The sequence below is a fragment of the Hippopotamus amphibius genome, chromosome 4 (assembly GCF_030028045.1).
Source record: "Hippopotamus amphibius kiboko isolate mHipAmp2 chromosome 4, mHipAmp2.hap2, whole genome shotgun sequence".
Taxonomy (NCBI): Eukaryota; Metazoa; Chordata; class Mammalia; order Artiodactyla; family Hippopotamidae; genus Hippopotamus; species Hippopotamus amphibius.
In genome coordinates this window covers 4,657,176-4,669,354 of record NC_080189.1, presented here as the reverse complement: position 1 = coordinate 4,669,354, position 12,179 = coordinate 4,657,176, and the positions used below count along the sequence as shown (strand labels likewise).

Sequence of the window (12,179 nt, the reverse complement as noted above, 5' to 3'; positions counted from 1 at the left end):
TACGGGCTCAGGGACATTTGAATAACAGGCTCTGTGGCCAGTGTGCAACGTGGACACCTAGCAGAGCTGGGGAAGGAGCTTAGTCATTAGTTAGCATTTGCCCAAGGGAGACTAAGGCCTTTCTGGCAGTTATAGGTATTCAGATCACTAGGAAGTGTGCCCAGAGTCCTTGATAACCTTTACTTCACCTCATCCCAGGTCCTTGCTTGCTGATAACTGATGGTGAATTTGGTTTTCTAGGGCTAAACCCTTGGTTACTGTGACGGGGCGCCCTCGACGGCAGGCGTGATGGGTCTGCTTCGTTCTCCTTTTAGATTCATAATTCGGTGTGTTCGTTTGCTAGGGCTGACATAACAAAATACCGTAGACTGGATGTCTCAACCAACAGAAATTAATTTTATCACAGGAATAGGGGCTTGAAGTCCAAGATCCAGGTGCCGTCGGGATTGGTTTCTGGTGAGGCCTCTCTCCTTGGCTTGCAGGTGGCACCTTCTCACTGTGTCCTCACATGGTGGCCTTTTTCTGTGCATGGCTGAGAGGGAGACCACTGGTGTCTCTTCCTCTTTCTATAGGGACACCAGTCCTGTGGAATTGAGGCCCTACTCTTAGGACCTCGTTTAACCTGAGAGGTCCCATCTCCAAATACAGCCACGCTGCGGCTTAGGGCTTCAACATAGGAATTTTAAGGGGACACACTTCAGTCTGTAACAGTTGGCATTGTGTAGGATAGATCCGTCTTTTGTGAATTTTATTATTGTGAATGCCAAAGAACTGGATCATTGCATGCTGATTGGAATTGGACTTTCTGATTTTTCAAAGCAGGTAAGTTTTAACCTTGTTAAGTGCAGCAGCTCTAAGAGGCTGACCTTGCACCTCTTGCTTTAATACAGCTGTTAGCAGCATTCAGTTTGCTGCCCCACTTCACCTGTCATCACTAAGAGAGGGACATTGAAGTCAGCTCTTAGCAGAATCTCATGCACTGTCAGAAGGCGCGGCAGCTCTCGGATTGGTGCTGTCAGAAGAGCAGTGGCAGAAGCTGGAAAGAAAAATGTTGCGGTGGGAGCAAAGGAAGAGTTACATTGTTGGCTGAGTTTGTGGCAAAAGATAGAGAAGACCCGAGAAACAATGTGAGGTGTTTGGGCAGAAGGGAGTGTGCTGGGACAGGTGGACAGAAGGCCTCGGGTACCTTGGGCAGCTGGCCTGCTGCTCCGTGCAGTCCTGGGAGCTGAACCCTGTTTCTGGTTACAGAGGCTCTGTTCTCAAGGTGAAAGTTCAAGATGCAGAGTGGCTTCCAAAGAGAGAAGGTGGAGTGTGTGTGTGTGTGTGTGTGTGTGTGTGTGTGGAGAGTACCGGAACAGGGCTTTCTGGCTCTGATGGACACAGCGGGGAGGCACACCCCAGGCAGTGTGTAGAGGGAGAGCTGGCTGGGAACATGGAGAAGGGCCGGTGCTTGTCGTAGTAAGAAATTGTCATTTTATTTTGCAAACCAGGAGTCTTCATGTTGTTTCCGAGGCTCCCTCAGGGGCCTTGTCCCAGACTAGAGTGGCGCCGGGCCCCGTCCTGCTCCACCAGGGCAGCTCTGCTTGTATCTCATTTATTTGAGCTTCTGTGCAGAATTTGCTTGATTGTCTGAAGAAAGATTTTCTCTACCTTTTTTTTTGTTTTCTTTTTCAAGCTGTTGGAGAATGTTGAGAGTCATTGAAAAGTTTCAGGCAGAGGAATGTATAAGTGGTGATCACATCCAAAGAAGCAGGATGTGGGAGGGGTCAGGAGAAAGTAAGTACGTTTTAGACAGGTCATGTGTGAAGAGTTCAGGTGTGAAGGACCTGGAGGCAACTGGGTAAAAGGTTTGATGCTCTGGGGAAGGGTCTAGACTGGAGACAGAGATTGAACCCAGGGATGTTTTTGTTTTTGAATGTCTTTAAAAATCTTTATTTGGGCAGAAAAAAAAGAGAGAGAAAAGAAGATAATATGACAAAGACCCATTTACCCACCACCTGGAATGAACAAATGTTAACACGACTGCGTCTTGTAGATGCATAATACAGACATGCACCAGAGTGAGCGCCAGCCCCTTGCTCCTCCATCCTTCCCTGCTCTCCTTCCTCTGCTGGATGTTTGCTGTATCCAGTCCACGCTTCATCCTCACGTTACAGATAGAGGATACAGTGACAATATGTAGTATTGTTTTGTGAATTTAAACATTTCCAAAATGATAATCATACTGTAAAGTCCTGCATTGTTTTTTTAAACCCTCACTGTTATGTTGTTAAGATGTATCAGTGTTGCCATATACAGATCTAGATCAGAATTCTAATCTGCGAATCTGTAACATTTGGGCATTTTCCAGTTATTTCTCTGTGGTACAGAATGATACAGTAAGTATCTTCGTACCCACTTGTGCTTGTTTCCCAAGAGGAAGTGTGAGAAATGGGCGTGTTTCATGACTTAGGTGTGCACCTCTTCAGCCTTGCCAGGCATTGTCAGAAGGCTTTTTCCGGTCGCTTGTACTGATTTAAACGCCCCTCAGCAGTGGATGGGAGTTTCTGGTTCTGCACATCCTTGACAGCATTTGATCTTGTTTGACTTAAATTTTTGCCAGTCTAATGAATGTGAAATGGTGTCTCATTCTGTAAGTTTGTATTTCTCTCATTACTAAGAGGGTTGAGCACCTTTCATTGTCTCTTTGTATCTTTGCCCATTTTTTTATGGCATTTTTAAATCTTTTTCATGGGGTTACAGAAACTCTGTGTATACTTTGAATACTAATTTCTTGTAAATATCTTCTATTTTATGACATCTTTTTAAAATTATTTTTAAATCTAAAAGTTTAAAAATTTCACATAGTTCAATTTTTCACTCTTACCTTTTTTTAATAATTTGTTTCTATTAAAAATGCATTTGTAGTCTAAAGTCATAAAGACTTTCTGTATTTTCTTCTAAGAAAATTTTAAGTTAGTTTTTTAAATATGGTGTGGGAGAGAGTTAATTTTATTTGTTTTCCAAATGGAAGGCTAGTCATCCCAGCACCGTTTATTGAAGAGTGAGTGCCTCTTCAATCATATTGAGGCACCAGGGATGGCTGGGAATATTTCTGGTGTTTTTATTTTGTTTCATTCATGCATTTGTTTATCTCTGTTCCAAATTCACACTATCTTAAATACTATTATTTTGGCACGCCTCTTTATATCCAGTAGGTCTGGTTCCTTCTTTTTCTTTCGTAGAATAACCTTGGCTATTCTTAGGCCCTTACTCTTTTTTCTTTAAGAACTTTTATTGAGGTACAGTTAACAGACAATAAACTGCATATATTTAGATTGTACAATTTGGCATCCCAATCTCCCAGTTCATCCCCTCCCAACCCTTCCTGCTTTCCCCACTTGGTGTCCATATGTTTGTTCTCTACATCTGGGTCTCTATTTCTGCCTTGCAAACTGGTTGATTTGTACCATTTTTCTATAGTCCACATATATGTGTTAATATACAATATTTGTTTTTCTCTTTCTGACTCACGTCACTCTGTATGACAGTCTCTAGGTCCATCCGTGTCTCTACAAATGTCACAGTTTCATTGCTTTTTACAGCTGAGTAATATTCCATTGTATATATGTACCACATCTTCTTTATCCATTCATCTGTTGGTGGACATTTAGGTTGCTTCTATGTCCTGGCCATTGTAAAAAGTGCTTCAGTGAACATTGGAGTGCATGTGTCTTTTTGAATGATGGTGTTCTCTGGGTATATGCCCAGGAGTGGGATTGCTGGGTCATATGGTAACTCTATTTTTAGTTTTGCAAGGAACCTCCATACTGTTTTCCATAGTGGCTGTATCAATTTACATTCCCACCAACAGCGCAAGAGGGTTCCCTTTTCTCCACACCCTCTCCAGCATTTACTGTTTGTCAATTTTCTGATGATGCCCATTCTAACCGGTGTGAGCTGATACCTCATTGTCGTTTTGATTTGCATTTCTCTAATAATTAATGATGTTGAGCAGCTTTTCATGTGCCTCTTGCTTAGGCCCTTACTCTTTATCATAAATTTTAGAATCAGTTTAAGGTCAATGAAAAATTATAATGGGATTTTGATTAGAGACACATTAAATTTGTAGATTACGTAGGGAAAAATGATATTTTTATGAATTGAATATTCCTATTCATGAATATGGTGTATGTGTTTTACTGTTTATTCATGTCTCTTATGTTTTTCAGTAATGTTTTGCAGTATTCTTTAAAAAGCTCATACATACCTTTTGCCATGTTTACTTTTAGGTATCTATGTTTTTTTGCTGTAGTGAATTTTTTTAAAATTAAATTTTCTAATTAGTTGTTGCCAGCATAGTAGGAATGCTGCTGAGTTTTTAAAGTTGTTTTTGAATCCAGCAGTCTTGCTGCCCTGTCTTTTTTGTTCTGATAGGTTACAGGTTCTTTTTTGTATGCAGGCTGTTGTATTAGCTGCAAATAATGGTTATTTTGTCTCTTCCAACCCCAATATTTCATTTTTTTTTCTTGACCTGGCCGCATTGGCTAGAACTTCTGTCATTGACTAGAACTTCTGTCATTGACTAGAACTGAGGATAGCAGGTGCTTTTGTCTTCCTGACTTTAAAAAGAGTGATTTTAGTGTTTCACTTGTGATTGCTGTAGGCTTTTGTGGAAATTCTTTTTCAGGTGCCCTTGTATTCCTGGTTTACTAAGAGGTTTTAAAATTTTTTTTAAGATTATGAATGGATGTTGACATTTAAGGCTTTTTTTGTATCTGTTGAGATGATTATATGGTTTTGGCATTTAAGCTCCTAATATGATGAATTACATTGATATATTTTTGAATGTTGAAAATTCATTTCATTCTTGAAGTAAACCCTACTTGGTTATGAAATATCAAGTACATGCTGAATTGTATTTGCAGATATTTTATTTGGGATTTTTGCATCAATGTTCAAAAGTGAGATTAGTCTATAATTTTCCTTTTTTTGTACTAGTTTTGTCTGGTTTGCATATCAAAATTATGCTGGCTTTATAAAATGAGTTTGTTAGCTTTCTTTTCTGTACTTTGGAACAGTTTATATGTTAGGAATTATTTTTTGAAGGTTTAGTGAAACATATGACATTCTTTTAGGAAATATACTGGATGTTTCTATTTTAAAAATTACGGTTGTCTGTCAACTGCTGTAGCTAGTGTTCTTGAGATATAGAACTTATATCTAAATCTGTAGATGTACTCTTCCTTAGATATACTCTCCCTGATAATCTTCCTTAGATTGCCCTCAGATGACTGTTTAGCGCTTGGAGAATAGCCTGTGTCTTCTGGTTATAAACATTCTATCCATACATTTTCTTTTAATCTGCAGAACTTTTACATTGTTCTTTATTAAATTTAATCTCCTTAGTTTTTTTTAAATTTTTATTTATTGCATTTATTTTTTTATTGCCTGTGTTGGGTCTTCGTTGCTGCACATGGGCTTTCTCTTGTTGCAGCAAGTGGGGGCTACTCTTCATTGTGGTGCGTGGGCTCCTCATTGTGGTGGCTTCTCTTGTTGTGGAGCACGGGCTCTAGGTGCATGGGCTTCAGTAGTTGCAGCACATGGGCTCAATAGTTGTGGCTCATGGGCTTAGTTGCTCCATGGCATATGGTATCTTCCTGGGGCAGGGCTCGAACCCGTGTCCCCTGCATTGGCAGGCAGATTCTTAACCACTGCGCCACCTAGGAGGTCCCAAATCTCCTTAGTTTTGATTCATCATTACAGCTAACTATAGTGCTTTATTTTTTAATTTAAATAATTTACAAAGTACATTTAGTGTTTCAAATATTTTATTTTGAAACAATTGTAGAGTCACAGTAAGTTGTAAAGAGAGTTTAGAGAGATTCTATGTACTCTTTTTCCTGTTTCCTCCAAAGTTTACATCTTACACAATTATAGTACAATATCAAAACCAGGAATTTGATGTTGATACAGGGTAAGTGCAGTTCTCTGTCATTTTATCCCATGTGTAGATGCCTGTAACCACCACTGCAGTCAAGGGACAGAGCTATTTCATCACCACAGAGATCTCTCCCATGTTATTTCTTTATGATTATGCATACACCCCTCCTATCCACCATTCTTGCCCACCGATAACCGCTAATCTGTTTTCATCTCCATAATTTTGCTGTTTTGAGAATGTTACATAGTTGGAATCATATAATGTGTGCCCTTTGCAGATGAGCTTGTTCACTTGGCCTGATGCCCCATCCAGGCAGTGACGTGTATCGATAGGTTGTTCCTTTTCACTGCTGAGTGGTATTCCAACGCATGGATGTGCACCACAGGTGTTTAAATATTCCTCTTTTGAGGCACATCTTGGTTATTTCCAGTTTTTAGCTGTTACAAATATAGCTCTATGAACAATTGTATACAGGTCTTAGTGTGGACATAATTTTTCATTTCTCTGGATAAATCCTGTGTATAGTGCAAGTTATATGGCAGGTTTGTGTTGAGTACTTTTAGGTAACTGCCAGAGTATTCTCCACAGTGGCTGTGTCATTTTGCATTCCCACCAGCTGTGTATCAGAGAGCCAGTTTCACTGTATTCTTGAAAGCATTCGGCACTGTCACTGTTTTTTATTTTATTTGTTGTAATAAGTGTGTAGTGATGTCTCCTTCTACTCCTTATTTTCATTTCCCTAATGGCTGGTGATGTCAAACATCTTTTCATGTACTTATTTGCCATCTGAACATCTTCTTCTTTGAAACGTCTCTTCATGTCTTCTTGCTCATTTTTTAATAGTATTGTTTGTATTTTTACTGTTAAATTTTGAGAGTTCTTTGTGTATACCTGATATGGGTCCTTTGTTGGATATGTGGCTCGCATCACTTAACTTGTCTTTTCATCCTCTTCACAGAGTCTTTTGCAGAGCAAAAGTTTTAACTTTCCATGAATTGGCTTTTTGATTCATTGATTTCTCTGTTTTTCTGTTTTAAAGTTCATTAATTTCTGCTCTTTATTTCCTTCCATTTTCTTGCTTTGGGTGTATTTTACTCTTCTTCTAGGTTCTTGAGGTGGGAACTTGGATTATTGATTTGAAACTTTTTTTTTTTTCTGATGTAAGCATGTAGTGTAAAAATGTTCCTCTTCGGTGTCCCACACATGTTAATATTTTGTATTTTAGTTTCCAGCCTGTTCACACAGTTTCTCTGAGACTTCCTCTTTGATCCATGGATTATTCAGAACCATGTTGTTTGGTTTCTCATGTTTGGGGGGATTTTCTCATCTTCCTCGTTACTGATTTATGAGTTAATTCCATTGTAGTCAGAAACCACACTTTGTATGGCTTTAAACTTGTTGAGGTTTGTTTTGTGGTCCAGTATTAGATTTATTTTGGTCCCATGTGCACTTGACAACAGTGTGTGCTCTGCTCTTGTTGGGTGGAGTGTTCTCTCCATGCTGGTCAGATCCTGTAGGCTGATGGTGCTGAGCTCTTCTATGTCCTTGCTGATTTTCTCTCTACTTGTTCCATCAGTTGTTGAGAGAGAGGTGTTGGAGTCTGCATCTGTGATTGTGGATTTGTCTGTTCCTCCTTTTAGTTTTTGTTTCATGTATTTTGCAGCATTCTTTGGTACGTACACATTTAGGATTGTGATGTCTTCTTGGTGGATTGACTCTTTATCGTTATTTAATGTCCTTTTTATCAGTGGTAATTTTCTTTGTTATTCAGTTTACTTTTTCTGATAGCAGTATGGCCACTCATATTTTCTTTGATTAATGTTTTTGTGGAGTATCTTTTTCCATCTTTCTAGTTTTAACCAACATACAGGCATACCTTGGAGATGTTGTAGGTTTGATTCTAGACCACTGCAGTAAAGTGAGTATCACAGTAAAGCGAGCCACACGAAATTTTGGTTTCCCAGTCCATTTAAAAGTTATGTTTACACTGTACTGTCGTCTGTTTAGTGTGCAGTAGCATATGTCTAAAAATATAGCTTGTGTACCTTAATTAACAAATGCTTTATTGCTAAAAAATGCTAACCATCTTCTGAGCCTTTAGCAAGTCATAGTAGTAACATCAAAGATCACTGATCACAGATCCCCGTGACAAATATAATAATGATGAAAAAGTTTGAAATATTTTGAGAATTTCCAGAATGTGACACAGAGACATGAAGTGAGCAGATGCTGTTGGAAAAGTGGTGCCAGTAGACTTGCTCCACTCAGGGTTGCCAACTAAAAACCTTCAATTTGTAGAAAACTAAATAAAGCAAAGCACAATAAAACCAAGTGTGCCTGTGTATTGTTCTATTTGAAGAGAATTTCTTGTTGACAGGTAGAGTTCAGTCATGTTTTTTAATCCACTCTTCCAGTATCTGTCTTTTAACTGGTGTGTTTAGACCATTTATATTTGTTGTGATTATTGATTAATACGTTTTGTTTGTTCTTTCTGTTTTTCATTTCTTTGCTTTGTTTTACCTAACTTCCTATGGCTTGAGTATGTTTTAGGATTTCATTTTGACTTATCTGTGGTGTTTTTTTAAAAAATATTTATTTATTTGTTTGTTTGGGCTGCACTGGGTCTTAGTTGGGCACATGGGATCTTCGTTGCCTCATGCAGGATCTTTGTTGTGGCATATGCGATTTTTAGTTGCGGCATGCAGGCTCTTTCAGTTGCAGCATGCAGACTCTTAGTTATGGCCTGCGGGACCTAGTTCCCTGACCAGGGATTGAACCTGGGCCCCCTGCATATGGAGCATGGAATCCCAGTCACTGGACCACCAGGGAAGTCCCACATCTGTGGTGTTTTTGAGTGCTTCTCTTTGTGTGGCTTTTTAAGTAGTTGCTCTAGCTATTACCTTGTATATGCACAGCTTTTCTTAGTCTCCTGGTGTCAGCACTTACCAGTTTCAGGGACTTGCAGAAACCTCATCTCCCTTCATGTCCCAGTACTCTCCCCCCTTTCTGTTAGAATTGAGGTGATACATTGAGAAGCACTTCAGCATTAACATTTTTGCTTCAATGGCCACACATAACTTAGCAAACACAAGAGGAGAAGCAGAGTAACTGCAGTTGTCCATAGTTTGCTCTTTTCATTGTTCTTCCTTCCTTCCCGATGTTCAAGGATTCCTTCTTTTATCATTTCCTCTCTGTTTAAGAGAACTTTCTTTACCCAGTCTTTTGGAGTAGATATGTTGGTGACAGATTCTGTTAGTTTTTGTTCATCTGAGAATGTCTTGATTTGCTCTTCATTTTTGGAGAAACTTTTGCTGAATATAGAATTCTGAGTGGGCAGTTCTCTCAACTGTTGAAAATATGCAGCTTCCTTTTGGGCTCCCTGATTTCTAATGAGAAATTTGCTGGAGGCATTCAGAATTTTTTCTTCGGTCTTTAGTTTTTGGATTTCTTTGGGTTTATCCTCTTTGGAGTTTATTCAGCCTTAAATCTGTAGGTTTATTTTATTTATTTGTTTGTTTATTTATTTTGCCAAATTTGACAAATTTTTTTTTGTCATGCAGCATGTGGGATCTTAGTTCCCTGACCAGGGCTCGAACCTAGGCCCCCGCAGTGGAAGTGCAGAGTCCTAACCACTGGACCACCAGCGAATTCCCAAATTTGACAAATTTTTAACCATGATTTCTTTGGATGCTTTTCCAGCCATCCTCCTCTCTCCTCTCATGTGGGGCTCGGAATGCATGGATGTTAGATCTGCTATTGTCCAGCCCACATACCCCTGAAGCCCTGTTCATTTGTTTTCCAGTCTGTTTTCTCTTTGTTGTTCAGGTTGGGTAATTTCTGGTGTTCTGTCTTCAAGTTCAGTGATTCTTGCCCCCGCCCTTTTCTGCTGCTGAGCTCATCCATTGAGATTTTTATTTCAGGTATTGTTTTTTTTGGTCCTAAAATTTCCATGTGGTTTTGTCTCTTTACCTCTTATCTTTGCTGTGACGTTGTGCTCCTTTGCTGACTTCCTTTTATTTTTCATTCGTTTCAGGTGTGTTTGTGGGGGTTCCCTGACGCATTTTACGGTGGCTCCTAAAGTCTTGTTTGGTAGCTCTGTTATCTGTGTCCTCTCAGTGTCGGCATCCGTTGATCATCTTTTCTCATGTCACGTGAGGTGTTCCTGGTTCTTGCTATGGTGAGAGCTTTTTTTTTTTTTTTTTTAATTGAAACCTGGACATTTTCGGTATTATATTATGAGATTCCAGATCTTATGTAAATCTTATGTTTCAGATATCGCTTCAGCAGGGGAGGGGGATGCCCTTTGTTAATGCTAGTTTGGGGTTGAAGTTCAGGTTTCCCTCTTGGCGTTTGTTGACACTTGTTGGGGAGGGGTGCCATGTTACTGCTGCATGTGGGTGGGGGATCAGACCCCCGACGAGGCCTCTGCAGACACTGTCCGCGGGGAGAGCGAGGGGTGGAAGTGCTGACGTTCCCCTGGGCTTCCTCTGCCAGAGCCCCGGCGTGGGGGCAGGGGGCAGAGGGGTGGGGTGAGTCCTGGCTCCCGTGTGGTGTCTACACTGCGCGTGGGTTTGTTTCTCTGCCGTGTGTGACTGGAGTCAGGCAGCCTGTGCTCTCACTTCCCCTTTCATCCCCTCTGGCTGGAGTGGGCAGGCTCTGGGGCCTGGTTCGTTTGCTCCCATTGGTGCTTCTGGGTGGTCGGCTCCCCTGGCAGCCAGTGCGGGATCCACGAGACCAGCAGAAACCCCGGAGCTCACCCCTGTGTTGTTCCTCAGGTTCTGGGCCCCTCTCCCGTCCACCGCATCCTCTTCACCTCTCAGCATTTTTATGTTTCTTTCAAATATAAAGTCCAGGAATTCTAACAGTGCTTAGTGAGAAGAGGAGAGAAAAGTATGATTACCCCATCTTTCCAGAAGCAGAAGACCAAATTTAATTAATTTTGGACAGGTGATACACTCATGTGACGTACAAATTAAATGGTGTGAAAAGATGCACAGTGAAAATTAACTTCCTCCTCCTTCCCCTCTTAGACGGCAGCTGCTGTCTTGTCTCTTGTGCTTCCTTCCTTCCTGAGGTAGCTCTGCGTGTACCAGCAAATGTACGCAGACGAGTTTTTACCTCAGTAGGTACCGCAGGCGCCGTTTTGCACCTTGCTTTTCCTCTCATGACGCCCGTCTTCGTGCACCTGTGGGTCACTGTGTGGAGAACGGCTTCCTTGCTTGTCATGGCCTCATGGTACTCCGCTGTGTGCAGACGCCGCATGTACGGAAGCGGTTGGAATGTTGAGGTGTTGATCCTGTTGTCCGTTATATTTATTGTGCTTTCCATCTTAATGTTCTCCGCGCACTTCTCGACGTCTCTGTTTACACTGAGTAAGGCCTGTAGTAAGCTGTGGTGTGATGGAGAAAGCTGCGGGTGACCTAAGTCTCTGTTCTACGATGAGTCATGTGTATACTCCATGAACAGGGGGAGGTACTCCCTGATAGCTACACTTTTAGACACATTTCTCCATCACATTCACAAGGACTATTTGGACCACGTCTTGCTTTTCATAGGTATGAACAGAAGATTTTGCTTATAAGCTCTGTATACCTTTCCTCTCTTTCATGGCTTTAGTTGCTTCCGTATAATAGTTAGAAGAAGCCCACTTTATGGTTTTTTGTTGTGGTCCTATGTAGATTTGCTGGGATTTGAGGTCAGGGTACTTGCATCTACCTTTTGGGAGGGATAAGATTTACTTTGTTATGTAAATTTTTGAGTGTGGTAGTTTCATTCTCATGAAGTTTAGCATTTTTTTTCTTTAAGGTGGTGATTTTCCTTTTGGTTTCTTTCTTGTGCCCTCGAATTCTTGGCAAACTTGAAAGAAGCCATGAATTGAAGAATTTTTCTGCCTTTGTCTCTTTACACTCTTTTATGTTGACTTGGCAGTTTAATTCTAAACTCACGCATAGTTAAGTTTGGTCTTGCCTGGAGGGTGGAACCTGGCCTTGCCAGGCTGTGTGAGGCGTTTTGAGATCTGCTGCAAGCCCTCTCTCCAGGGCCTCTCACATGCTAGCTGGCGCATCAGGGGGCTCTTGTCAGTGCGTGGTCAGTGTCCAGAGAGGGGTTGTGTTCGTTTCCGCAGGTTGCCTTAGCAAGCTTTGGCTTCCAGACTTTTCTGGCTCTGTTCTCAGCCTCGTGGCCTCAACAGGCTCACTGCTTCTGACCTGGACGCTTTCTTTAGGCTCAGCCCCCAGCATTTCCTGCAGAAATTCTG

General features: G+C 41.0%; 1 protein-coding gene across 8 annotated transcripts in view; it reads left to right on the top strand.

Moving 5' to 3' along the window:
* ACTR3B (actin related protein 3B) overlaps positions 1-12,179 on the top strand; it is a 70,280-nt gene that overhangs the window by 20,714 nt on the left and 37,387 nt on the right. The window contains exon 3 of one of the 8 annotated variants that reach the window (XM_057731895.1): positions 9,957-10,100. The exons of the other annotated variants lie outside the window; for them this stretch is intronic. The gene's annotated coding sequence lies outside the window, so the exon portion shown is untranslated. The remainder of the gene's footprint in view (positions 1-9,956; positions 10,101-12,179) is intronic. 8 annotated transcript variants of the gene reach the window in all.